The sequence below is a fragment of the Rhinolophus sinicus genome, chromosome 1 (assembly GCF_057876585.1).
Source record: "Rhinolophus sinicus isolate RSI-liver-muscle chromosome 1, RSI-T2T, whole genome shotgun sequence".
Taxonomy (NCBI): Eukaryota; Metazoa; Chordata; class Mammalia; order Chiroptera; family Rhinolophidae; genus Rhinolophus; species Rhinolophus sinicus.
The window spans coordinates 169,568,353-169,593,349 of record NC_142501.1 but is presented as its reverse complement, the minus strand read 5'-3'; the positions used below and the strand labels follow the sequence as shown (position 1 = coordinate 169,593,349).

The 24,997-nt window shown below is 42.3% G+C and overlaps 1 protein-coding gene across 1 annotated transcript in view; it reads left to right on the top strand.

Annotated features, from left to right (window-relative positions):
* The first annotated feature begins 7,162 nt into the window (after positions 1–7,162).
* Positions 7,163–24,997, top strand: part of LOC148759297 (broad substrate specificity ATP-binding cassette transporter ABCG2-like) — a 103,520-nt gene continuing 85,685 nt past the window's right edge. Inside the window, exon 1 of the mRNA XM_088791868.1 lies at positions 7,163–7,776. The gene's annotated coding sequence lies outside the window, so the exon portion shown is untranslated. The remainder of the gene's footprint in view (positions 7,777–24,997) is intronic.

Sequence of the window (24,997 nt, the reverse complement as noted above, 5' to 3'; positions counted from 1 at the left end):
GCCACATACATAGTAGTAGAGCCTTTCACGTTGACCGAGTTTTAGTTCCCGATGGCATTCAGTTAGGCATGCCACACATAAGGGTATTTGGCATCCAGCTTCCTCTCTGCTGTCCTCCTGCAAGGCAAGAGGTCATCGCTGTACCCATTTGGCTGCCATTCCATTGTATCCGACCCCGACAGTCTTGTTTTCTGCATTCACGGTGCAGGCTCCCACCTAGGAATTTGGACCTTTGCTTCTCTGTGCCAAGAAGAAAGCCAGGAGATACTCGGGCCTATCCAAATAGTCCTCGTGGTTTTTGCAGAGACCTAGACTCATGCTGGATCTGCAGGCCAGTGCTGATTTCCTCTGTGTAGGGGAAAGGCAAGAAGACACAAAACTTTTTATTTGCCCTTGACAATTTTGTTCCTGATGGCATTCAGCTAGGTATGGCACACATAAGGGTACTTGGTGCTTAAGGAGGCTGAGGAAGGGGGGTCAGATTTAGCAGACTTCAGCTGCTTGTGTTTTAAAAGTGCCCTTTCCCTATTTTTTTCATTTGGTTTCCCAGCCTCAGGCAGCTGTGGACTGGGTTTGTATATCTGATTACTCGGCAGGAAGACCTGATGAAACTTTTAAAATATTCCTTTCAGACTGAAAAATCAACTTCCAATTTGGCCAAATTTTTGATCAGTTATTAAATCCTATTCAAATATACCAATTTTCATAATTGTATATCTCAATAATATTTTAAAAATTTCCACCTTTTGGGAAATCTCTGGGTTTTCCTGACTGTCCCTTTTAATTCTCTTCTTAATTAACCCAATGTTTGTATTATGATCTGTAAGACCCAAGGAGCAGAGATAGCAAAATCAAAAGTCTTAAACTTAGTTATATTTCTTTATGTGAGGAGCAGGAGCAGAGACCCTGCAGGCCGCCCCGCATGACACATGGCACAGCGAGCAGGGTTCCCCGCATGACACTCCTGAAAGCTGGTGCAGCCAAAGAGACATATACAACCCCAGTCTATTCAACTAGCCACCGGATGCAATCTTGTAGTGCACCTTCCAGATAATGGAGACGAGAGAAAATATTTTCACTGGTCACAAAGCCAAGCTTTTAGGACATAAGACAAGATGGAAGGAAAAACCTCATCCAGTATGTATATAAGGACCCACAACCAAGTTTCAACAGGCTCTGGTCTGGAGAGAACCACTTAGCTTCCCAGCCTTTGAGACAGGTTCAAACAACAGGCTTACAGGGAGTCTATGCCTGTGTTCTATCCCTATGGTAGTTCCTTATGACAAACAACAAGAGACAGACACAGAAAAAAAATGACCTTCTCTGGGAGGAAAGAGTCTACAAAGAAAACCCGAGTCACTATCGTGTTTACCCAAAAATAAGACAGCTGGACCATCAGCTCTAATGCATCTTTTAGAGCAAAAATTAATATAAGATCTGGCCTTATTTTAATATGGTATAATATAATATAATGTAATATAATATGATATAATATAATATGATACCGGGTCTTATATGATATAATAGAAGACTGCATCTTATATTAATTTTTGCTCCAAAAGGTGTATTAGAGTTGATGGTCCAGCTAGGTCTTATAATCGGGGAAACACGGTAGGCCCAAGAAACTAGCTTCACAAATATTTTCTTCTGCTAATCTAAATTTAGAAAAGAAAAAGATTCTCATTCTAACTTGTCATTTTTTGGTAAGGTTAATGCATTTAGATAAAAAAAAAAAGCACAAATCAGCCCCATATTTTCTCTCATAGCAACAACCTGGTGTTTTGCGGGAGGGGCAGGGTAAGTTTTGGAGTTTTGATTTCCTATAATTTAAATTGCTTTCAACCAATCAAACCTGAGAAATAGTGTCTGGTCAGTAGACTGCTGCTTCGTGAGTGCCCCTCCACAGTGGGTCACTGCCTATTCTATTATCTTCACAGTGGAAGGCTGACCCTTATATAATTTCCAAAGCTAAACTAATGGCTTTGACTTGGAACAAAACCCCAAATTAATTACATGGAATGGCCACCAGATGTCACCACATGTCCAATACTCTCAGACAAAGACAAAAAAAAAAAAAAAAAAAAAAATACAGGTACATGAAAACTGAGGGTGTCCCCTGAAAAATATCACAAGTCAGAAGAAGAACCAGTGAGTCTCTCCTTCACATTCGCTGTACAGACCTGGTACCGACATGAGGGAACAAACCCTCATGACTTTTTGAGCTGCACCTATGGAAACTTTCCTGAAAAAATGCCCTACCCTGGCGCAATAGAACCATATGCTTCTATCACAGAGTGAGGGTTCCCAAGATCCAAGGCTTTGGGTTGGCAAAAAGAGATGGCACCCAGAGTCCGATGAGCCTCAGGGGGGTTCTGTGGACGTCACACTCGGACTCGAGAGAGCAGCACCCCTCTCTGCTTCTCCAAAGCTTTGCCCCATATTAGGGGCCAAATGTTAAGCACAAAATTATTAAGTTCCGTGGCTGAAAGTCTTTTTATAAACAAGGTCTTACTGAGACAAAAATGCTAGCAAAAAGACCAGTCCTGGGGCATGGAGACTAAACCACCAGCAACATGGCTAGGTGGGAAAGACAGCATGTCCACTGCCCCAGAGTTTTGCAAACATTTTTATACATCAAATGGGGGGAGGGGGAAGAAAGGGGTAGCCTGAAAAAATTTGCATGAGCTATAGACAAGGGGTGGAGAAGGGGAAGTGGGGCCAGCTCTGGGATAGGCCCAGAGTCTTCATAAAGATATATTCACCCCTGTAGATTGGCTGGGACAATGGTCCTGGAAGCCCACGTGTAAACAAGGAGAGGCTCCTGGAGTTCAATGGTGCCTGGCTAAAATAATCTGCAGAAATAGGCACCTGGAAATTAATTTGAAGTTCCAGCAGGAACTGGGAGGGTGTACATGCTGTCTTTTCCACCTAGCCATGCTGCTGGCGGTTTAGACTCCATGATCCAAGACAGGTCCTTTTGGCTACCATTTTTGACTCATGAAACATTCCTTACAAAAAGACTTTCAACCATGGAAGTTAAAAAAAGAATATATATATATATATATATATATATATATATATATATATATATATATATATATGTATATGTGTATATATATATATATATATACATATACACATATATATGTATATATGTATAGTTTTTTTAATCTAACAGAGTGTGTTAAAAATGATGTAAGTTCAGTGAAGAGAGCCTGTCATAGGTCCCTGTGGGAGCTTTGTTATCAGGGCACCTGATTCATGGCCCAGGAGGTTTGTTCCTTTAATGAGAAGAGTGCTTAGTTTGCCCATCTGTATAATAAGCCATATCCTTTATCGACATTAAATAAATTTGTATCCTTATCTTTGACTTCTGCTGACATTCCATCACACCCTGATACTTGTGTGAAAACTGCACAAGCAAGCCCCTCACTGGTGTGATTATTATAAAGGATATTACCACCTCCATCCCACCCCAAGCCCCACCAAATCTCCCAGTTATTTTTGAAATTTTCAAAAGTGAGGCTTAAGTGATTTCATGAATGAGCCTGTCTGCTCCCTTCACTGGAGGACATCTTCACTGTTTGTCTGTTTATGTCATGACACTGCCTACAAAAGCAAATGGCCACAACTCACCCCTGCTAATGCCATTTTAGATCTCCACTGTGTGTGTCAAGGGTGTGGACTCTAGATGGCTCCAAAGCTTTCAGTTAGGATTGTAAAGAAATGCTAATTTTGATAATTCTGAGGTTTGATTGCAAGGCACGTAAAACATGACAGTGACTTCAGCAACTTAGAGATAGTCCAGCAGATCAATAATATCAGAGATCCAGGGTCTTCTGTTTACTCATTCTGCCATCTAGAAAACTAATAGAAAGAAATGGGGAAAGAGCTTACAGAGAAAATTTAAAAATAAACCAGCAATCATAAAACATTATAAAAGTTTATTTTCACTCGCTAAGTCAAAGAAATATAAGTTAAAACACTGATAAACCATTTGTTATCTGTCAAATTCTAAAAAATTAAACTTAATATTCTATCCAGTTTTTGTGAGAGTTTAGGAGAACAAGAAACCTTTTAAATTGTTGAGAGACTGAATTTGGCACAAACTTTGTGTGGTAAATTTGGGTACATCAATAATTTTTCAATGGCATAACACTTTGCTTCAACAATTCCCTTTCTGGAATTTATCTGGGTGTGTGCAATGACATAGCTACAAGGGTGTTTTGTGAATAATTGGTTAAATTAATTATGGTACATCACAAACCATTGAAAACTGCAGCATTAAATATACAGTTGCAGTAAGGTATTGAATGACAGGGAACCAATAGAGCAATTTACATAATAATAGCTATGATTTGCTGAGTGCTAACCAGACAGAGAAAATGACTCTGTTCAGTGCTTTACACAGACATTATCTCATTTAATCTCTGTAACTACCGGAGAGATTGTTTCCTCTGATTACCAATAACCACTTAAAGACTAAGTAACCAGTTCAAGTTCAAATCTCCAGGCTGTGGGAGAGCCCGGATCCAGACACAGACTGTCTGTTTCAAGAGGATGCCATTCATCTCCGTGCTTTGTATACACTCGTAAGCCCACTTTTGGTTTTTAAGAAAATATGTATGCATAGAAAAGACTAAAAGCATATGGTATGTGCCTGATGGATTACCGACGATTTTTTTTCTTGTTTGATATGCGATAAGAGAGAAAAAAGTTTAATTAAATGGAAAAGAAAAAGTGCCAGATTGAGAACACATTCAGTGAGAGTTTCAATACTGGGCTCTATAAATACTGGGCAGTTACTCTTTTTAGATAAAATAATATAGATGTCATAAGGCAGAGGGCAGAGGGCTGTGGTCTGAGAAAAGCTGAGTCACCCATTAATCCTTGTTAACTTTTGCACTTCTGCAAATTGGTGTCCTCTGGACTAGGTGACTCATATGTAAGATTAGGAAGTTCATCTTTAGGTTTCTCCCTCTGTAATATTCTAAAACACTAAAAGAGACAACCAAAATACCAAAACACTGAGACACAACAGGCCATTTGAAAATAATTAGCCCCAAATAAAGTGCTAACTTGTAAGTTAAAATGACTCTTTCCTTTACAGTGCAATCCATTTATGTAATTCTGGCTTTAATCTGAATTTGTCAAACAGGATTTGATGGCAGTGGTCAGCTTGAGACAGTACTAGGGTAAAGTTAAGTTAGCAAATACATCGACCTATCAATATGAGAAAAATCACAAATGAAAATATTTTTTATATTAGACCAAAAATAAGGCAGAAAGATTTTGTTGTTTATTTTCGTGGTTTTAGCACTATTTTCGATGAGATTATGACTCTGTATGGTTACGTGTCTTTGTAAGCACATTTTACTGACTAAAAACAAACACTGGCATTTTATCAATTAATTTTACCTTTAAACAAAATTCATGTTTCTAATGTAAAAAATTGTATATCTGCAGTATATCGTATCAAATTTAGAAAATTACACTAAATAAAAGAAAAAAGAACTATAATGTTATTATAAAATGCCAGCTATTTTTCCATATATAGGTTATTGTGGGGTTTTTTTTTGTTTTACATAGTTGCAGAATACTAGACAACTTAATATCCTGTTTGTCTTTTTTAATGTGCTTTTTACCAGTTTCATGTGTGTTTTCTTCCTTTTTATAAGTCCCCTCTTAGAACTGTCTTCAGAGTTTCGTGGAAAAATTTTCATCCTTACTTACATCAATAAAGTTTTATTCTTTAGAGAGTGTTTTTCAAGTTTGCAGTTATTAAGGGCCAGCTCTGAAGAATTTTTCCCAACGTTGGTTTAAAATAACAAATGTATTTTTATACAGGTTTCTAAGGTCCTTTAAACTGACTCAGAAATTTAATGCACAAAAACAATTTCACCCAAGTGTTTGGGCAGATCAGACTCATTGATACAGAGAAAAAACTGATGGTTGCTAGATGAGAGGCAGGTTGGGGGTGGGGGAGAAGGTGAAGGGATTAGAAAGTACAAATTGGTAGTCACAAAATAGTCACGGAGATGTGAAATACAGTATGAGGAGTATAATCAATAATGTAAAGATTATGTAGGGTGTCAGATGGGTACTGGACTTATTGGGGGGGATCACTTCATAGGTTATGTCAATGCCTAACCACTGCGCTGTACACCTGGAACTAATATAATACTGAATGTCAATTATAATTAAATATATTTATATAGTCATGGAATGTACAGCACAGCATAGCGAATGTAGTCAATGGTACCATGTCAGAGGGGTAGTAGAATTGGGGGATTATCAGTTTATGAGGGGTGTAAATGTCTAATCATTGCGTTGTTTTGTGCACCTAAAATTAATTTTTAAAAATTATGTGTAATTAATTTTCTTATCTAGGCCTCTTGGCTAACACTTTCTTGTATTGGGTGAAGAATTAACAGTAATTCCTAGTATTGCTTAAAATAACTTAACTAATGATATTTTTGTTTGTAAATGAAAACCAGAAACTAGATAGATGCAAGTACTAATTTCTGAGAGTAGATGCAGCAGGTGAATTTTGGCATAGCAATACACACTCATAAAGTCTGATAACCAACACTTTTCCTCAATCAGCACAATCACTTTCCAGGTTTTTTTCTACATGATCCGTGTCTTGCAAAGATGTGTTTAGTACAGGAGTGTGGAAAAATACTGTTAACTGTTTTCTGTAATATTTTCATTCAAATAGTTTTTTTTCCACCCTTCTTTCCCCGTCGATATAGTTCCTGATTTTATTGACCTTGGGGCGCAGGAAACTAATTTCTCGGAAGCTCATTCAATAGAAGACTGCTTCTTGCTCTCGGTGGGCAACGTTATAAATTGAAAAAACCAAGGCGTCAGCGTCCCCCGGTGCTTAGGGGCGCAGGGCACCGTTAGTGACCAAATCCGTCAAGGCCAGACGAGGTATTGATCAGCAGGGGTAGCGTCCTGTGATGACCATGGCTTATAGCAAACTGTCCATCTCGGAAGAGCCCTGGAGAAGAAGTTTTGGGACTGTTCTTGTGTGCTCGGGGAGAGTCGTCTTCGTTTCCCCTGCCAGCGGGCAGGTGGCTGCCAGGTGCGGTGCGGAACTTGGTACCAGTGCTACAAGGGTCGTGGGCTCCGCCCTGACGATACACGCAGCGAGGCAGGAGGCGCCACGCCTTTCGCCCTCTGACCAGCACGGATCCTCAGAGAGCCCGGGCGTGTGGGGGGGACTTCGCCCTGCGCCTCCCCGCCCGCAGCCGCAGGTGTCGGATGTGAAGCCCGCATCCGCGCTGCCTGCGCTCGCCTCTCGCCGCCGGGGCTCGCAGTCCGCCGCTCCTGACCCGGACCCCGACCCCGACCCCCGGACGACGCCTTCCCAGGCTGTGCGCCGCGCCTGTAAGAGTCGGGCCCGCGAGGAGGGCTGCCCGCGGGGCTGTGGGTGACAGTCCGGGAAGGTCGCCCTCCGGCTCTGCTTTGCCGCGCGCCCGCTGAGTCTTAAGTCGGTGGTGAAGCACCCAGTCCCTTGAGCGCAGGAGGGGAGAGGAAGTCCTGGTCGGTCCAACAAAGACTGGGGAGACGCAGAAAGGAACCGGGAAGATTTTGGAAAAGCTGCACGATTTAGAAAGCACGGTACAGGTGCTTGATGTCATTGCGAAGTAGGAGCTGCTTAGGGAATGTTCGGAAGGTCTGGAGGACTCATCTCAGCGTTTATGTAGATGATTATTAGTGCTCTGCCTCTCAGCGCACGGACCCTGACATCAGCCCTTGAATTGCCAAGTGAGTAAATGCTATTTGAGATGTGTGTCGCTTGAAAGGTCGGTGCGAATTGCGTGTACTTTTGGTAGAATATAGAAAACTGTTCAGTTGAGATGACTAGGGTTTATTTAGTGCCTCCTGGTTTCATTGGAAAGTGAATATGAAATGCAAAGTGAAAATGCAGACTGCCTTTTCAGAAAACGATGCTTTGGTGCAACTGTTTCCGTGTGTGCTAGTGTGTGTTAAGGGCCCTTTGGTCAAACTAGCTTTTCTCCAAATGTGTGAAACAAGATGGATGAAAACTTAGTGAGCATAGAAGTTACTACAAGGTGGGAGAAACGTTTGTTAACATTAGTGTCATGCAGGGTGTCATGCGGGGTCTCTGGTCCTGGTCCCCACATAAGAACACAGGACATGGTAAGGCCAAAAGGGAACACCCATGGAGCCATAGAAAAGGGTGTCATACCACTATATTCTTGCTGGTGGCTGGGTTGGAGACACAGGAGCCACACAATCCGCAATCCGCCATCCTAACTGCAATCTGCACTTGCCAGCCACCATCTTCTTATTAGCTCCCCATTTTTCTGCTAGCGTAGCCACAGCAGTTATATTAGTGGCCAATGGCTCACTGATTACAGCTGACGGCCAACCTGCCACAGCTGATGGCCATCCAATCACAGTTGATGGCCATTTACTACCTGAGCCAGCACCTTTCCACATGAGACCGAGAGCCTGGAAACTGCACTCCTGGCTCTGTGCCCACAATTAGTATTAATACTTTAAAAGGGATTAACCAATCTATTTTTCTTATCCTCAGGATTTAAAGTTTGTCCACAACTCGGGATGGTTTGCTGAACAGTTCTTGAGCTCCCTTTTGTAATTTTTCTGTGGATAGTTTCTAGATTATTAGAGAAGTTAGAACAACATGGTAAAATAGAAGACCAAAAGGTTAGATTGTAAATCTAGCAAACAGGTAAAGAATATACTTGCAATGTTGCCTAGTTTTATTTTCTTGCCTAATGGTGAAAATATTGAGGCTCATTGCGCTATCAGAAAAAAACATACAATCATAGTAACAAATGTTTATTGGCCATCTTTGCTCCAGACCCTGGGCACTGTGGGGGCTAAAAAAAAATTAACACTTTTCCTCCCACCTTCTAAGTTCTTCTAGCCTGGCTAATACGTTAATAGAGACAGATTAACAGGAGAAAACCAAAATTTTAATACATGTGCATAGGGAATTCACATAAGCATGAAAATCCAAAGACAGTGAGGCAGCATTGGGTTTATGACATTTTGGGACAAAGGAGAAGGGGTGGGGACAGGGTCTTAGATTTCAGGAGTGAGAATGGGGGATTTACAGGTAGTTGAGGAGCAGAACACACTTGGCAGGCAAATCCTTGCTAGGCTACTCAGAAACTCTGGGACACTGGGTATCTAGCTAACAGGTCCCTGCTGAAGCCCTCTTATTACCATATTTAATTCAAATTAGGCTGAGGCTAGCATCCTAAAATCTCCTTCCTGAAGCAGGTTTTTCTATCCCAATCTCCGGGGTAGTTAAGGTGAAGGGTCAAGGATTCTTTCTGAGTCTTTCTTAAGAAACAGCTTAAAATCAGTATCCCAAAAAGGCAGCTTCAGGGTGGTTGCCTTCAGCATCCAGCAAGAACTCCCTTAGGGAACAACATTCTTTTGTATCACAGTGGTATTAAAATACACTTACACCCAAAATCTGTTTCTGCATTAGTTTTATTAAGCATCCATGAAGCAGTTGAGGTGAACATAAGTATTACTAATGGAAAATAAAGTGCCACCCAGAGTAGAGTTAGTGTGTGGGAGCACATTAGAATGAACATGGACTGACCAGAGGACTCTGTGCAAATTGAAGTTGCATCCTCTGGCCATAATAAAAAGGGAGCTATGACTTACACAGTTCAATGAGGATAAAGGGGAGAAACACACCAGTTCCTTAGAGAGGCTTTCCCTGGCATTTACCTCTGAGGGAAATGTCTTGTGTTACAGAAAGATGTAGAGGAGACTGAACCATGGCAGGGGAGAGCATCCTGTGTGCCCATGATAGACAGTATGTGCAATGGTGCATTTCCTAGGACTGCTTGCTGTAGCTGTAACTTTCCTTACTGTAAGTGTTATGAAAAACACGTGTTGTTTGCTAAGACCCTGTGGTCACACACATGCTGCTGTTTAATGGCTCGGGCCTCCTTTGGGGATAAATCTAGATTTTCTAGTGGACTAGGTGAACCTTATGTTCTTCAAACACTCTCTATTTCTGTCAAGAATTTTAATAGAAGTTTGGCAACAGTTGAAGATTATATCAAGCGGGAAGTTTTATTCTGTGTTGCTTACTTGGGTTGTAGGTTAGGGTTGAGATCGTTTAGTAAAAACTAATGAACCTAAATGGGTCTTCTCGCTGACTGTACAAACCTATGATGGAGTCTCTTCCTCTGTCTGACTGACCTCGTCCTCAGTAACACGGTCCCCAGATCACCATGCTGCAGTGTTGTGGGGGCCGAGAGTGCCACACTCAGATTGCTCCGTTGGCCTGAAGACATCAGTGGTCTGACTCCAACTGTCCATTACTGAGCAGTCTTTGGACTTGAATACAATGTTCACCCTGGACGCTTCAGGGCAGATCTGTCAAATCAGAGGCAACGTGAAAACCCAGTAATTGATACAAGACTTTTTATTTATTTTTTGTTTGCAATTGTATATGTATGTTTATTATAGTTTTTATTTCTGCAAGTGACCACAGAACTATAGATGATATTTATTCTTTCTCTCTTCTATTTTTTTTTTTTTTTTAATTGGGGAAGGGGAATACGCCTTCATTGGGGAACAGTATGTACTTCCAGGACTTTTCCAAGTCAAGTTGTTGTCGTTTCAATCTTAGTTGTGGAGGGAGCAGCTCAGCTCCAGGTCCAGTTGCCGTTGTAAGTTGCAGGGGGCGCAGCCCACCATCCCTTGCGGGAGACGAACCAGCAACCTAGTGGTTGAGAGCCCGCACTCCAACCAACTGAGCCATCTGGCCACCTGGGGGCTGAGCTTCAGCTCATTGACTTCATTCTAGTTGTGGAGGACGCAGCTCGCTGGCCCATGTGGGAATTCATCTGGCGGCCTTTGGCATTAGGAGCACAGCACTCCAACTGCTTGAGCCACGGAGCAGCCCTATTTTTGTTGTTGTTAGATATTTATCATTTGTATCCCTCACACAGTGATTACTCCCTCCCCCTATCTATTATCCCTCTGACATCGCATACAGCCATTACATTTCCACTGTCTCTATTCCTAATGCTGTACTCCACTTCTTGTAAAAAAAAAAAAAAATAAAAAAAAATATATATATATATAATTATAGTTGACATTCATTATTGTTCAGCTTCAGCTTCAGGTGTACAGTGCAGTGATCAGGCATCTACATTATCCCTGAGGTGGTCTCCCTACTAAAACAAATGTCCGTTGGATACCCTACAAAATCTTTACAACATTATTGATTACATTCCCCAAATTGACTTTCGTATCCCTGTGGCAATCTTGTGGTTACTGACTGTGCTTTCAAATCCCCTCACCTTCCCGCTTATCTTCACCCACCCTCCCATCTAGCAACCCTCAGTTTTTCCTCTATGTCTCTGAGACTGTTTCTGATTAGTTCATTCATTTATTTTCTTTAGATTCCACATATAAGTGAGATCATATTGTATTTGTCTTTCTCTGTCTGACTTATTTCACTTAACATAATGTTCTCTAGGTCCATCCATATTGATGCAAATGGTGAGATTTCATTCTTCTTTATGGCTGCGTAATACTCCATTGTATAACTGTACCACAGTTTCTTAATCCAGTCATCTACCGATTGGGCATTTCGGTTGTTTCCATGTCTTGGCTATTGTATATAGTGCTGCAATAAACTTGGGGTGCATACATTTTTCTGAATTAGAGTTTTGGATTTCTCCGGATAGATACTTAAGAATGGAATTGCTGATTCATAAGGTAGTTTTATTTTCAGATTTTTGAGATACCTCCATACTGTTTTCCATAGTGGTTGCACCAATCTGCAATCCCACCAATAGTGCACGAGGGTTCCCTTTTCTCCACATCCTCGCCAGCACTTGTTGTTTGTTGATTTATTGATGATAGCCATTTTGACTAGGGTGAGGTGGTATCTCATTGTGGTTTTTATTTGCATTTCTCTAATGATTAATGAGGTTGAGCAATTTTCATATGTCTGTTTGCCATCTCTATGTCCTTTTTAGAAAAATGTCTCTTCGTGTCCTCTGCCCAGTTTTTAATTGGGTTGTTTGTTTTTTTGGAGTTGAGTTGAGTGAGTGTTTTTAATAAATTTTAGATATTAACCCCGTATCGGATATATCATTGGCAAATATCTTCTCCCATTTAGTAGGATACCTTTTTGTTTTATTGATGGTTTCCTTGCTGTGAAAAAAACTTTTTAGTTTGATGTAATCCCACACGTTTGTTTTTTCTCTTACTTCCCTTTCCCGAGGGGATATATCAGTAAAAATCTTACTCCAGGTAATGTCTGTAAAGTTTCTTCCTATATTTCCTTCTAGGAGTTTTATGGTTCAGATCTCACATTTAAGTCTTTAATCCACTTTGAATTTATCCTTGTATATGGTGTAAGGCGGTGGTCCAGCTTAATTTTTTTTGCATGTGTCTGTCCAGGTTTCCCAGCACCGTTTATTTTATTTCATTTTATTTTTATTGGGGAACAGTTTGTACTTCCAGGACTTTTTTCCAAGTCAAGTTGTTTCCCTTTCAATCTTAGTTGTGGAGGGTGCCATTCAGCTTCAAGTTGTTGTCCTTTCAGTCTTAGTTATGGAGGGCGCACTCAGCTCCAGGTCCAGTTGCTGTTGCTAGTGCAGGGGGCACAGCCCACCATCCCTTGCAGGAGTCGAACTGGCAACCTCGTGGTTGAGAGGACACACTCCAACCAACTGAGTCATCTGGGAGGCAGCTCAGCTCAAGGTGCTGTGTTCAATCTTAGTTGCAGGGGGTGCTGCCCACTATCCCTTGCAGGACTCGAGGAATTGAACTGGCAACCTTGTGGTTGAGGGCTCACTGGCCCATGTGGGAATCGAACTGGCAGCCTTTGGAGTTAGGAGCATAGAGCTCTAACCACCTGAGCCACCGGGCCAGCGCCCCCAGCACCATTTATTGAAAAGACTGTCTTTACCCCACTGTAAATTCTTGCTTCCATTGTCATAGATTACATGACCAGATAGGCATGGATTTATTTCTGGGCTCTCTATTCTGTTCCATCAATCTATGTGTCTGTTTTTATGCCAGTACCATGCTGTTTTGATTACTGTAGCCTTGTAGTATAATTTGATGTCAGGTAGTGTTATACCTCCCACTTTGTTCTTATTTCTCAAGATTGCTGAGGCTATCCGGGGTCTTTTATGGTTCCATATAAATTTTAGGATTATATGTTCTATTTCTGTGAAAAATGTCCTTGGTAGTTTGACAGGAATTATGTTGAATCTGTATATTGCCTTAGACAGTATGGACATTTTAACGATATTAATTCTTCCTATCCATGAACATGGTATGTGTTTCCATCTATTTGTATCTTCTTTAATTTCTCTCTTCAGAGTCTTATAATTTTCTGAGTACAGATCTTTTACTTCTTTGGTTAAATTATCCCCAGGTATTTTATAGTCTTTGAAGCAATTGTAAATGGGATTGTTTTCTTAATTTCTCCTTCTGATATTTTATTATTGGTATATACAAATGCAACTGATTTCTGAATATTAATTTTGTATCCTGCTACTTTACTAAATTCATTTATCAGTTCTAATAGCTTTTTAGTAGAGTCTTTAGGGTTCTCTATAGTATCATGTCACCTGCATATAATGACAATTTTACTTCCTCTTTACCAATTTGGATGCCTTTAATTTTTTTTCTTGTCTGATTGCTGTGGCTAGAACCTCCAGAACTATGTTGAATAGAAGTGGAGAAAATGAGCAACCTTGCCTTGCTCCTGATCTTAAGGGGAATGGTTCTAGCTTTTCCCCATTGAGTATGATGTTAGCTATGGGTTTATCATATCTGGCTTTTATTATGTTGAAATATAGTTCCTCTAGTCCCACTTTCTTAAGAGTTTTTATCATAAATGGCTGCTGGATTCTGTCAAATGCTTTTTCTGCATCTATTGATATGATCATATGGTTTTTATTTTTCATTTTGTTAATGTGGTGTATCACATTTATTGATTTGTGGATGTTGAACCACACTTGCATACCAGGAATGAATTCCACTTGATCATGGTGTGTGATCTTTTTAATGTATTGTTGAATTCTGTTCGCTAATATTTTGTTGAGGATTTTTGCATCTATGGTCATTAGGGATATTGGCCTGTAGTTTTCTTTTTTTGTAATGTCTTTGTCTGATTTTGGGATCAGGATGATAGTGGCCTCATAAAAAGTGTTTGGGAGACTTCCCTCCTTCTGGATTTTTTGGAATCATTTGAGGAGAATAGGTGATAATTCTTTTTTGAATGTTTTGTAAAATTCACCTGTAAAGACATCTGGTCCAGGGCTTTTGTTTGTTGGGAGCTTGTTGATTACTGATTCAATTTCCCTGGTAGTAATCAGTCTATTCAGATTTTCCGTTTCTTCTTGAGTTAGCCTTTGAAGGTTGTACGCCTCTAGAAAATTGTCCATATCTTCCAGATTGTCAAATTTGTTGGCATATAGTTGCTCATAGTAATTTCTTAAAATTTTTTGTATTTCTGTGGTGTCTGTTGTCACTTGTCCTCTTTCATTTCTGATTTTATTAATTTGGGTTCTCTCTCTCTTTTTTTTTGATGAGTTGGCTAAAGGTGTGTTAGTTTTGTTTATCTTCTTTAAAAACCAGCTCCTGCAGTCATTGATCTTTTGTATTGTTTTTTTGGTTTCTATTTCATTTATTTCCACTCTGATCTTTATTATCTCCTTCCTTGTACTCCCTTGGTGCTCATTTTGCTGTTCTTTTCCCATATCCCTTAAGTGTGAAGATAAACTGTTGATTAGTGATTTTTCTTATTTCTTTAGGTAGGCCTGCAGTGCTATGAATTTCCTTCTTAGGACTGCTTTCACTGCATCCAATAGATTTTGGGTCGTCGTGTTTTCACTTTCGTTTGTCTTGAGATATCTTTTGATTTCTTCCTTGATCTCATGGTTGACCCATTCATTATTTAGTAACATGTTATTTGGCCTCCATGTATCTGTGTGTCTTCCAGTTTTTTTTCCTGTAGTTTATTTCTAATTTCATAGCACCTTGGTCAGAGAAGACAATAGGTATAATTTCAGTTTTCTTGACTTTATCAAGACTTGTTTTGTGGCCTAACATGTGGTCTGTCTTGGAAAATGTTCCATGTGTGCTTGAGAAGAAAGTGTATTCTGCAGTTTTGTGGTGAAATGCTCTAAAATATCGATTAAATCCAACTGGAGTAATGTATCAATTAAGGCCGTTGTTTCCATATTGATTTTCTGTCTGGAAGACCTGATACAGGACTTTTTAAATGCAAGGGTTAATTTATGGAAGTTAGATTTTAGATTTTGACATTTTTTCCCCTAACAATATTTAATAGTATCCTCTTGTGTATTTTTGTGCCATCATGTTTAATAGCAATCACCTGAGAACCCTATCTCCTTGTCAGATTGTAATCTCTGTCTTAGCCTCAGTTGAAGGTCACGTGTGCTTACACAGCATGTCCTTTTGGCTTGGAAGCAGAGGGCATGCAACTCTCCATTTCCTAATATCATCACTCGGGAAAACCATGTAAGAGGAAGGCCTGGGCTTCTACCAGCTTGTGTAATAGTTCCACTGTGAGCAGGTATCTGGCTGAGGACTTTAGAATCGACTTTTCTTACCTGTGTGCACTTTTCATGGTATAATGCACTCCATTTACAATAGACTGTCATATTGAGAGTATGGTAAAAACTACAATAGAGGAAAACGGCATTTTAAATGCAGGTTATCATTCTTATAACATACGAGTATAGCAGCATCTATGGAAGAAAATGGTTCAAACTGTCAAAAAGTAAAAAATGTGGCCTCACTAGTTGGAAGGCAACAAGAGAGGAAGAAAGGTGACATAGATAGACCACCAGAAAAGGCACAACTGGTAAGGGAAAAAGAATATCATTAACTGCAAGCACCTTGATCCTGGCTGAAGGCCTTTCCCAGCTGCCTAAGGGATATAATCAGGCCAGGTAACAGAGCAGGCTGGTTCAGGTGAGTTGTGAAACATGGGGATGCCTCCCTTATGTAAGGATGTGAAGTCTTTATCGTGGGTGTAGGACACGGAAGGTGGTAAAAAGCCAAGTAGGACCAGCAGGTGCCCTGGAAGCAGGGAAGCGGCAGCAAGGTGGGAAGCTGATTTTTGTTATGTGAGTTAGGTTATTTCATGTACAGAGAAGAGCGCAGCACATATGCCCAGAAAGCTTCTGCCCATGGGGAAAGATTCATGTTTACGTGGAGCAGTTGCTTTTAGTGACTCATCTATGTATGACCAGTATTACTGTATTAATTAGAGGTCCAGGACTTGGGGGCTAATGTGGGGCTGGGGTGTTGTATTTCCTGTATTTTGTAATTATTACCATTTATTTTTGCCTTTCAGCTTAGGTTAATGCTTTGTTTCATGTTGGTGTTAGATATTTTCAGATTGTTTATTGGTAGAATGCGCTTCAGCTGGATGGTGTGCCTCGGTTGTACCCATCTGGTCATTTGATGCGTAACTCGTGAATTGTGGAGGCCCTGCTGTGTGCGTAGGGAGATTGTTAGGGTCCTAGTGAGGAACCAAGCAGCCATATGAATTACACACCAAATCCTGTCCCCATGAAGGCAAACTCTTTGTATGCAGCCACTTCTAAAAGTGTGATTGTATTTACTATAAGTTTAAGGCTTGTGTCTTGTATGGGCATGGATGACTTTTCTGGGGCACTTGTGTTCCAGTTGGTGCCTTACGTTAGCAGAAAATCTCCCAAAAATCCCTTACCAATTTCCATCTTGAGCAATGGCCTGTTTACATTTCATGCAGGATGTTATTGGATTCTCATAATGAGTGTTGTGAGTACGCAGTGGCTAAGCATGAAATGGACATGACAGCAGGAGAAGATTTTGGAACTGGCATATTTTGACCTCACGTGATGGCTTAAGAAGTTTATAAAGTCAGGATGTAAGGTCCAGGGATTACTTGTGCCTTCTCTGTGACAGCTGTAAGAGAATAGGGTTTTAAGAGAATAGAGCACTTCTACCATTCATTGCGTGGCCAGATTAAAAGCAAGCTATTTACCTTTAATTTCCGGGGTAATAATCCTTAAAGAGTTTCCTACTTTTCCAGTTTCCAACATTCAATAGAGTGTTTTTGGGTACAGAAACAATTACTCAGAGATTACTTTTGTTTTTGGCAGTTTACTCTGATATGGCCAGGTGTGGTTTTCTTGTATTTAGCCTGCTTCGGTGTTCCTAAAGCTTCTTCTGTGTGTGGCATGATACCTTCATCAGTTTGGGATAATGCTTGGCCAGTATTTTTTCAAATATTGATTCTGCTCCTTCCCCCATATGTCCTTTTTAGGTCTTCAGTTACATGAATGCCAGACCTTTTACATCACATTCCATATGTTTCTTAGATTTTTTGAAAAGTAGACCTCATCCCTTTCAGTCCAGAATTTCTTTTTCTTTTTCATGGTGATATTTTCATCCATGCTTCAATCTGGATGTTTTCTACATACCATCTACTACTAATCTGCCTCTAAACTGCTGTTTAAACTCATCTACTCTTTTTTTTTAAATTTTTAATATAGATTTTGATCCTTTGGTAATAGGTTATCTTTTCATTTCCTTTCTTAAATAGTACATCAAGCAGTCAAACTCTGATGACTCCAGTGTGTATTACCTGTGGGTCTATTTCTCTTTTCTTGTTTTTGGAACATTAGTTCCTATTTTCTGAAACACCTGGTAACGTTGATTGCAAATTTGGATGATTACATATATTTTTTGAGAGTGGATTTAACTCCTAGTAGACAAATAAAGTATAAGTGGATCACTCTGATTTAGTAGAGGCTGGTCTGTTTCTGGGTTGCCCATATTGCCAGGGCATACATAGCCCTTCTGGGATCTCAGAAACTTGGCTTTCTAGGGCCCCTCCCCTTTGGTAGGCTTGCAACTTCACATTTTCTCTCCCTTGCCCTGAGAGACTGCTGAAATATTTCCTCAGCTGTTTTTATTCTCTAGCAGCTTCTTTCTACCTGTGTTCTTTCTGAGTTTTGCCCTGTGTGTGCAATTTGACTGTATAGAAAAGGGCACAGAATGCTGGATTTCCCTGTGTTGTTTCCTCCTTTCCAGGATTTTGGCTCCTTAAATCCTGGCTGCTTTTGTTGCGCTCATCAGAGAGAATTCTTCAAACTGTTGCTTCTTATATTTTGTCTACTGTTGTAGTTGTTCTTAGGAGGGTGATTGGTTTGGAACAGCTGCTCCATCATAGCCAGAGAGAAAGTTCTTCATAGATTACTTTGATTTTTAAAAATTAAAGCTAGATTTCTTGAAGTTTCACATTTCAAACTTATTCACAAGCTGTTACATTCACCTTAATTCCTACTGTATTTAAATCTTTTAAAGGGGCTTTTTGTAACCACCTTCATGAAACATTTTAAATTTCATTTATAAATTTAATACTGAGCTAAATTTTTTTTAAGTTTTATTAAATTTATTAGGATGACATTGGTTAATAAGATTATATATGTTTCAAGTGTACAATTCTATAATACATCATTGATACATGGCATTGTATGTTCACCACCCAAAGTCAAGACTTATTCCATTAACACATATTTGATCTCCTTTATCCTTTTCCACCTACCCTCCACCCCTGCTCTCCTTCCCCTCTGGTAACCTTAATACTCAATTGTGTTTTAAATTGTTTAACTGCTTAACTACTGATTTGATTTTCTGAATAATTTTTATACTTAATTCTAAATCTTCCTGGAATTTAAATATGTTCTTCTGTTAAGGAAATGATTGTGTCATCTCAAATAATTGTGGAGTTTATCTTCTTAGCTGATCCAAGGAGCATAGCAACCCGTGATATAAGCCTCGAGCGATACATTCAGAAATATTTCTCCTGTCCCTGATTGCGTGGCTAATAAGCCCATATTTGTAATAACTATGTCATAAACTCAAAAATTAAAACAGAAATAACCAAAACCAAAAACAGGGGTGATGGTGATCACGTAGTCTGTCCCTAATCTTGAGTCATATCACATACTATGCTTTCAGGTTAGCCACGTTTCACTCCTACATGTCTGCTTCCTGCTTCATGAGTTTTGAGTAATTTTCAAACTCTCATTATTTACTTATTAGATATTTAATTGACATCTAATTGGAGTTATATGTTTAGAATTTTGCCTGCCTCCCTAATATGGGTTTCAAAGTTGTTCTTATTCCAGGGATATAGACTGTTCATTGCAAATGGAGTTATTTATTGTAGTGCAGTCTAAAGTGGGTCGTTTTTAAAAATGTTAATAATATATCTTATTGAATCTACTATATCCAAAATATTTTTACTTAAGCGTGATCAATAAAAATGAGAATAAGGTTTTTACATTATTATTATTATTATTATTATTATTATTATTATTTAAAGTGGTGAAAGAGTAGTTTATTAGTGTCATGCAAGGTCTCTGGTCCCATTCCCCACTCAAGAACCCAGGATATGGCGAGGCCAAAAAGGAACACCAATAGAGCCATGAATAAGGGGTTTATACCACTATAGTCTCGCTGGCAGCTGGGTTGGAGATACAGGAAGCGGGCTCCACATGATCTGCAATCCACTGTCTGCTTCTCTGCCAACCAACCCCCTAGCGTAGCCACGGCAGTTACATTAGTGGCTAATGGCTAACCGGTAACAGCTGATGGCCACCCAGCCACAACTGATGGCCATCTAATAACTGAGCCAGCACCTTTCCACGTGAGGCCGAGAGCCTGGAAATTGCTCTCTGGGACACTGTCCCCACAATTAGAAGAGATCGTACACTCCAAAAAAGTAGGAGTGGACCCAAGCAGCAGAGAATGGCTCAAGGGCTCATTATTAAAAGAAAAAGTACACTTCAAAAGGTTTGGAGCGGACCCTGAGCAAAGGCAAGGCTCAAGAGGCATAAAGGGCCACATTAGTTTTTTTAAAAATTTAGATCTCTCCTCTTTACTATTTTCAGTTGAGATATAATTGACATGTAACATTAGATTCAGGTACACAACATAGTGATTCAATATTTGTATATATTGTGAAATGATCATTACAATAAGTTTAGTTAACATCCATTACCACATGTCATGTGGGTGTCATGCGGGGTCTCTGCTCCCGCTCCCCACATAAGAACACAGGACATGGTGAGGCCAAAAAAGGAATACCCACGGAGCCATAGATAGGGGAGTCATTACTATATTCTCGCTAGTGGCCGGGCAAGACACACAAAGTAGGATCCACACAATCCACAGTTCGCTGTCCACTTCTCTGCCTGCCAACCAACCAACCAACCAACCAACCAACCAACCAACGCAGTCATGGCAGTTATATCAGTGGCTAATTGGTAACTGGTTACAGCTGATGGCCAACCAGTCACAGCTGACGGCCATCTACTACCCGAGCCAGCACCCCTCCACGTGAGGCCGAGAGCCTGGAAATTGCTCTCTGGGACTCTGTCCCCACATTCCACCCCTCCAGGGTCTTGCCTGACAATCTACACGACAAGCATCTTCTACGAGGGGCCCTGTGCTGTAGTAGCCTATAGGAACCTACAGGTGGAAAGAAATAGCAGTCTTAGGAACCAACAATGACAAATCCCTTCCATCTGGGAGGATACATGCTAGCTTTTTGTCCTGGGAAAGGAGGGTCACTACTACTGGCACCTTTCCCGGTTTGTGGTACCAGACTTTTATGGCAGTACTTGGGGTCCCTTGCGTACTTCAACATAGAACAGCAGACCCCATAATAGGCCATAGCGAGAGCACATATGTTCCCCGCAAAATCGTCCCAGCATTAGGACCTTCATATACCACAGTCACTTGAGGTGGCCACTCAGCTACCACCCCTGGTGTCACTTGCAAATCATGGGTCAAACCACCCCCCCACAGGGCTATCAGGCCCAATCACCAATAATGGGGGCTTTTAACCTGCCAAGGCCAAGGCCATTGCTGCCATTCCCCTGCTTTCAAGCATGTGGGTGCTGGCAGCAAAATGTTTCCATTTCTGCTATAGCCTGGCTTTAAAAGAGTCTCACTTGTGGTAACCTGTAACTGAACGGGAGCGGCCGTTAGATGTAGCAAAGCTTCTACTGGTGCAGGCCCTCCCTTCCGTGGTCTCTCATTCAGGATTCTCAAGACGTCCCATAGAAGCGAGGCCCAGTAGTGCATCGTGGGAGAGTGTTTTGACACCCAGAGGCCTTGCTTCAAAAGGCTGTTGTAGCATTCTATCATGCCAGCTGCTTGTGGATTGTAAGGGGTATGAAACAATCATTGTATGTCCATCCTGGCAGCCAAGCGCTGCACTTCTTGCCCTGTAAAATGGGTACCCCTGTCACTTTCAATGACTTGGGGGTGCCTATAAAGGGCACAGAGTCGTGTAAGAGTGACCACTGTATGCTGCTGATTCACAACCGGACACGACCAAGCAAACATCAACCCCGTAGCAGTGTCCACTGCTGTGAACACATATATTGTATTGCGGGCCTTAGGTAGGGGTCCAATGTAATCCACTTGCCAGCGAACGAGGGGCACCTTCCCTCACGTAATCTGCTGTGTCTCCCAGGGGAGCCTCCACCACTGGGGGCTGTCCTGGGCACAGACAGCACAGTCATAGCAGGCATCTGTTATCTCCTGCTATTTCAAAGGCAGACTCCAGCGTCTGTGCCACATGGTTCGGCTTCCAGAGTGCTGCAATTTCTATGCAGCCAATGGGCCACATCAGTGGCTGGGGTCCATTCTAACCGTCATACCTGTGCTAGGGCATCTGCTTCGTCATTACCTGGGGACCCTAAGGGGGAGTGACCTGTGACATGCATTAGGGTCACCTCCTCTTTTTGCCCTAGGTCCCAGAGGTCCTGCCACATGGCTCGACCCCACTGTGGATGGTGTCCTACCAACCAGTTTTGGTGTTTCCACATAGGGAGCCACAAATTTAGGCCCTGGAACACCACCCAGCTGTCGGTACAAATAACTAGGGGCCCGGACTCTTGGCTGATTATCATGCACACAGCTCGTAGCTCAGCCCACTGGCTACTCTGGCCAGTCCCAGTATCAAACGAAATGATGTCTTTTTTGGGCTGCACACCCATAGCCGCCAAAATGACTGTAGCTCCTTGGCTAGAACCATCGGTAAACCAGGCATCCTCAGGTACTGGGGGCTGTCCTTCTCTGTAGGGTGAGGACTTCAAGTCCTCCCCTCTAGGCTGAGCGCTTGGCTCAGCCTGGGCTACAACAGGTCCCAGGACCTGTTGTAGCTCTGTGCTCAAAGGGCTTGAACTAAGGGTGCTACACTGCTCCAAGTAGGCACCCCACTTGGCAAGGGTGGTGGTCTGTGCCACCCCCATTTTGGGTCCCTGGGTCCATGTACGGAACCACCCCTGGACGGGAAAGGTCGTTCGAACCAATATCCGTGCATCCCTGTGATGGCCTCTGTGGCCACTAGGGCTGAGTACAGAGCAGCCAGCTGTTTCTCTATTAGAGAGTAGCGGACTTCCGCTACTTTCCACAAATGGGACCGAAATCCCACTGGCGACCGGAGACGCTCCTGCCATTGCCAGAGGCCCCAACCGTACCCCTCTTGGCTTACATGAACATCAAGTTCAAATGGGTGACGAGGGTCTACTATTTGCAGAGCCTGTGCCTGCTGCACTGCCCGTTTTGTGGCAACAAAGGCTTGCTCTACAGCCTCTGTCCAATCCCATGAGGCCCCCTTTTTTATCATGTTATACAAATGCCTTGCTATTTGTGCTGAATGGGGTACAAATGCCTGCCAATACCCTAGCAGACCCAAATACATCTGCAGTTGGCAGACCTTGGTTGGTTGGGGAAAGGCTTGTATTTTGTCAATAATCACCTCAGGTATGACCTTTGTCTTACCCAACCACACAACACCTAAAAACCTGACGGATAAGCCAGGGCCTTGGACCTTTTCCTCGTTCACCACCCAGCCGAGTGACTTTAGGTGGCGGAGAAGAGAGGGAGCTGCTTGCTCTAAATCTGAAAGAGAATCAGATGTTAGTAAAATATCATTGATATAATGAAACAAGGCCACAGAGGACGGACGATCCCACTGTGCCAAATCCTGGGCCTCAAGCGCATGGCAGACAGTGGGGCTATGCAAGTATCCTTGCGGAAGGACTTGAAAAGTCCACTGCTTCCCATCCCAAGTAAAAGCAAACAGCTCTTGACACTAGAGGTGCAATGTCATTGGAGATAAAAGCATTGGCCAAGTCCACTACATAGTGACACATTCCCAGGCGGACAGTCAGACGATCCATCAAATCGTGTATTGAAGGTACTGCAGCATGCAAGGGAGGGTGTCACCTTATTTAACTCCCTATAGTCTACAGTCATTCGCCAGGTCCCATCTGGCTTCTTGACAGGCCATATTGGGGAGTTAAAGGGACTGTGCTTGGCCTCACAATATGTGCCTTCTCCAGCTCCAAAATTGTATGACCAATCTCCTCCTGTCCTCCTGGCAGGCGGTACTGTCACACTGTAACCACGCACCTGGGCTGCGGCAACACTTGAGGAGGGTGGTGAGCATTCCCACACCTCACGGCTTATACCACCCGGATCTGGAGACGGAACTCTCCAACCGATGTCTGTAACTGAGGCCATGTAACATGTCCACTCCTAGAATATATTCTGGAACGGGGGAGGCATACATCTTGTAGGTACAGGGGGAAGCCTTCCTATACCCAGTGGTAAGGAAACAGCTTTTACTGTCACAGTCTTTCCCCCATAGCCATCAATGCAGATTGCTGGTCTGGGGAACAGTTCTGGGTTCCCATAAACAAGACTGCAGTCTGCGCTGGTATCAACTAGAGCCAAAACCCTCTGCACATCAGAAGGGGACCAATGTATGGACAGTTCCATGTGAGGCCTCCGGTCCCTGCTTGTCCTCTCTGACTGGGGCCCCACCTTGGCCCCACCCCTAATCAAGCTGAAAGGAGTCGGCCTCAAGCAGCCGCATGAAGTCCTGGAGGGACACATGTTGTGCTTTCCCAGACTTTTCCTTTAGGCTTCGCTGGAATTGCTGTTACGGACGCAGCTGTTTTCAAAGTTCCAACAAGAGTGCATTGAGTTGGCAGTCTATTTTTTCCCCGATCAACCCCTGCTGCCACGAGATCACACCACATCTGCGTGTGTGTTACTCTCTAAGGCCTGCGACCTTGCCTCCTTACTTTTGATTTGGGCTTCCAGGTCTCGACTTCTTGGACCTCCTGTCTTAACTTCCTTTGCCGCCATCTTTTAACATCCCCCAGGGTGGGTATGGCAGTGGTAATTTCATAGATCCGCCACCCCACATAGGGTGTAAGAATGGCAACCATGGATCCAACCATGGAGCACTTGCAGGTGCAGTATCCAAAACCAGATCTCTCATGCTGGCTGTAAAATGTTCGTCATCCGGCCCCCGCATATTAGGGTTGAACATAGCATGTCTCATACCCATTTCACGGATGATTTGAGTAAGTTCTGTATATGACTGCCATTGACTCACAGTGTCTGGCAGCTCGCCAGCCTGTCCCCATACTGTGTGTACTGCAGCAGTGAGCCACTCCATTAGAATGTGTTTGCCCTGGTCTTGGGCCAACCTATGGCAGTTCTGTAACCTTTGTCGCAGGGACGGATGCACTGTCACGAAGGCTAGCTTTTCCATCTCGCCTGGGGAGCAGAGAATGCTGTCTCTCCCCTCATCCCATAAACGTAGTAGCCAAGCCGAGACTGGCTCTCCAGGGCGCTGCCGGTACTGTCTCCCCAGCTCCTGCAACTCAGTGGGAGTGTATGGGGTGTAGGTTGTGAACTCAGTCACAGCTGGGTTGCCGGCAGCAATGCCCCCGGGGCCCAAAGGTTGTTCATGCTTTACCTTTTGCTTCATAATGGGCCGGGAGTGGGGGTTGGGAGCTACATTGTCTCCACTCGCATTGTACTCCTCTGCTTCAGAATTTCCACTGTGGGGCTCATACTCTAAAAAGTGGACCAAGCT